This window comes from Megascapheus bottae, chromosome 11 (genome assembly GCF_031878675.1).
Source record: "Megascapheus bottae isolate mThoBot1 chromosome 11, mThoBot2.hap1, whole genome shotgun sequence".
Lineage (NCBI taxonomy): Eukaryota > Metazoa > Chordata > Mammalia > Rodentia > Geomyidae > Megascapheus > Megascapheus bottae.
Window position 1 is genome coordinate 30918572 of NC_143519.1, and position 4240 is coordinate 30922811.

The 4240-nt window shown below is 34.0% G+C and overlaps 1 pseudogene; it reads right to left on the reverse strand.

Annotated features, from left to right (window-relative positions):
• Nucleotides 1–1957: 1957 nt before the first annotated feature.
• On the reverse strand, nt 1958–2971 carry LOC150056870 (protein SET-like; annotated as a pseudogene).
• Between the last annotated feature and the right edge of the window lie 1269 nt (nt 2972–4240).

A 4240-nucleotide genomic window follows, 5' to 3' on the forward strand; every position in this document is an offset into this window, starting at 1 on the left:
TCTTTTTTCTTTTCCTTTTTTGCTGTACTTCCTTTATTCTCTCTCTCCTTTTCTTCCTCCTCTTTTTTTTTCTTCTTCTTCTTTCTCCTCCTCCTGTTCTTCCTCTTCATGCTCCCTTTTCTCTTCCTCTTGCCCTCTTCTCTTCTTTTATCTCATCCTCCTTCCTACTCCTTCTTATTTCTCCCTCTCTTCTTTCTTACCTCTTCTTCCTTCCTCCTCCTCCTGGAAGAACAATATTAGTATACTCTGGCTGTTTAACAAACTGATAAGTTTAATGAAATTAGTGTGGTTTAAATTCCACAATGAAAAATTAAGCCAGTAAAAGCAAAAAAACAGTTACAATTGAAAGATTTTTCCATTACATATACATACACATATATAATGAATATTTTTGCATGTTTATGAAAACAAAATATTCTGATAAAATAATGCATATATTTTTCTTAAACTTAATGAAAAATTTTAGGATATTGGTTATCCAGGTAAAATTAAACTGGAAACTTTTTTCCTAGATGGAAGTATGTATTGTTAGAAAATTCTATTTATAAGGAAATACTAATTTGATATAAATATATTTTACATAAATTGAGAAGGTGGAAAAAATGACTTAAACTGTATATTTACATCCAATCAGAGTGTATTTCCATAAAAGCCCTAAAAGTGAAGGCAAAATCCAATATTACACAAGGAAAACTACAAAAATAGAAGGGGTTTAAAACTGATTTGCCTTTTCATGAAACTTATACATTAAATAAAAGATGGTGAACTTCATGACAGTGAACCTGAATTTTTAACACATGAAAGGGAATATACTATTGTAGGAAAAATTGTGGCTTGATGGGTGCATCAAGTGTGTACAGCAAATGAAACAAAATAGAGTAATTTCCAAAGATGATGGCCTAAAAGCCAGAAGTTGAGAAATTGAGAAAATAGCAGAAGTACTTCATGACTTGTCACCGAATTCATCTCCAATATCATTGCAAGCCATTGTGCCTCCTGTTCTAAGTGTCTTACACAGCTAAATATTTGCCTTTTCTAAAGGATCTCATTTTGTATCAGTGTATATTTTCTCTCTGTTTTCTATTGCTTACTGTTGGACTAGCAAATACTTCCATTTGATACTGACACCTCTGTTAAGACTGATGATTTCCCATCAGTGCAATTTTCCTACATATTTTGTGCCCTTAGTCCCTCAAGCCATATGCTATCAGGTATAAATACTGTTTTTCCCCTTTCTGGTCAGTTCTTTCCATAGGATCCATATTGTAATACCATGTTAAAATTTCTACTTATGAGATCTGTAGTAATATCTAAAATATTTCAGCATATTTGTTACAAATGCTTTTTGCAGTGTTACATCATTTTTTCTTAGTTTACATATTTAGTTTTATTGTAACAAAGCAACTTGCACACTTATAAAGTTTAAAACTGAGCATCATCTTCCCTTTCCAGTTAAAACAAAAGAAAATTTGAAAATAAATGGACAAAATTACAATAGAGAATGTCAATTCCAAATAAATTCCTACTGAGTCTGCTGAATCTCCTGTAGTGGCAGGGCTCAAGTCATCAATCAGAGATAACTTTATTTAAAAGTGATGTCTTAAACTGCAAGGATGTCTACTAACACACAATTACTATGCCCAAGGAGAATCCATGTTGTCAAAATACCCACTTAACTCATCCAAACATCTCCAACCCACCCTTTGCTGACCTCCTTTTATAACCCCATTTTAATTCCTTTTTCTTTTTCTTTTTGATGGACAGACACATGTTGGTAATGCTAACTGTCCGTATTCACATACACATTGTAATCTCTGAGCCCAATAGACAGAAAAGAAAGAGGCTAGAATGTATGCACTATTACACAGGGCCTGGAGACTCTGGGAGAGCAAAGGAACGGGAGACATTTCTTGTTTCCCACAGGTGGAGGGAAAAGGGGACCAAGACATGTGAAACGGTATCAATGTATGGGATTTAATGCACCATCTATCTGGCAAATATCATGTAACCCTTCTAGTAATTACAATAAAAATATATGAAAAAAAGAAAAACAAAGTTTGAAATACATCCGTGTTTCTATTAGTCATCTCCTTTATCCTCCTGTCCTTCTTCCCCTTCATCATCATCTTCATCCTCATCCACTTCTTCATCAATATCTTCTAATCCTCCCCTCATCCTCATCTTCATCCTCTTTTCCTTCTCCCTCCTCACCATCCACGTCAGGGACCAGGTACTACTGCAATGAATTGACCACTTGTCTTTGATGACCTCTCCCATCTCTTCTGAGTGGTCAGTGAACCAAGGAAAAAAGCTCTCTGGCTTCTCATGCTATCGCTTCCTGCAGGATTTATTCTGCATTTGACGGGAGAGCTTTGCCAAATCCTTTCCAGATTTCCAGTTGATTTCAGTGAACTTTGAAGATGGATTGGCACTCTCATTCAGGTGAAATTCTTTGGAGAGAATTTTATTTTCAAAGTAAAGATTTTCTTCTAAATCTATCTATCTATCTGTCTGTCTGTCTGTCTGTCTGTCTGTCTGTCTGTCTATCTATCTATCTATCTATCTATCTATCTATCTATCTATCTATCCATTCTGTGAACTGATTTCATTTCTTCAAAATTCTGTCACATCAACTCTGGTCAGGTAATGCAGTGCAGATACTTGTGGAAGGTTGACAAATGCTGTTACCCCAAAATTTGGGACTTTGGAGATGGATTCCGATCTCTTCTGAAAAATATAGTTGGCAAAGTTTATTATATTTGTGTTCAACTTTCAAAATGTCCTCACTGGCTTGTTCATTAAGTCTATTTCATTTTGTACTTACTTCACCGATATGTTTAATTGTTTTTTGCTCTTCTTTTTCTCCCTTAGACAAGCAGGATGAGGAATAGATGAGTACAGGCTTTGGGTCAGGGCACTCTTTAGCTTCCTTCTCTTGAGGCAGGATGGAGGAGGGGTGTTTGGTGGTCATGGCGCAAAGAAAATGCCAAAAGTGATGCCAACACGAAATGTCTGGATCTGTGGGAAGGAGCAGCTGAAATGATACATCTTCATAGGTCTGAATGTACCTTTTGCTCAAATATGTTTCTTCACAAATGTTTTCAGAAATGTGTATTTATCTATATCAAACTACTTTTTTTGCCACAAAACACATTTTGAAATAATTATTTCACTGTTTCATTAAGTTTTTGGATTATGTCCCTAATTTTATAACTCATTTACTTAATAATCACATTAGAAAACTTTCAAATAATTATAGACACAGATATAAAAAGTAATATGTTAAAAATCAATGTTATTTTAGATGAAATACTTCAATTTTATATTTTATCTTCAATTATATATATTTATATTTGACATATACATTTATGTTACGTGTATTTATATACATCTTGACTGTATGTGCATATACCTAATATATTAATGGGGGATGTGCTATGTCATGTTGAGACCAGATGTTTGGCCTAGTGGTAGAATGCTTACTTAGCATGTACAAAACCCTGGTACGATTCCTTGGTACCACATACATAGAGAAAGTGGTGCTGTGGTTCAGTGGAAGAGGGCTAGCCTTGAGAAAGCCCAAGGACAGGGCTCAGGCCCAGATTTCAAGCCCGAAGATGGCAAAAAAAAAAGAAAGTCACGGTAATGAGTACTGAGATTCTTAGAAGTGCTGAAAAGTAATGCTTGGTTCTTTCAAGAACCATTTATATTTATACCTAATTTAGTAATTTAGTATCAAAGTAGTTTTGTATCATCAGTTGTGTCAGAAAATAATTACCATTTTAGTTTACTTATTTGTACATGCAATTACACATATGGTTTTCCTTAAATAAAATTACAAGTTTACAAAGAGAAACAATACCAGGAAACAAAAGTATAACATTAAAGGTAATTAACAAGCAAGACCTCTCTCTACTGTACAGAAAGAAAATCTTGGAAACTAATCAGCTCTTTCACTGTTGAATGGAGAGCATGTCACATTTTCTAAAACTCTTTGTTACATTTGGTACAGTAATCTCCATCAAGGGGCAAATTGGCTTTCCTTTTAGAGACCATTACCAGCCACAATTCAACCAATGGGACTTGAAGAAAAATACTTTTAACTGAATTTTGGCTTTGATCTATGTCTAGATTGTAAAAGACCAGAATAAAAACTCACTAGATTAATCTTGCTTTCTTATCTGTAATTTATATTTACATCTATTTTTAATTTAAATATCCTAAATGAAAAGAAAATAAA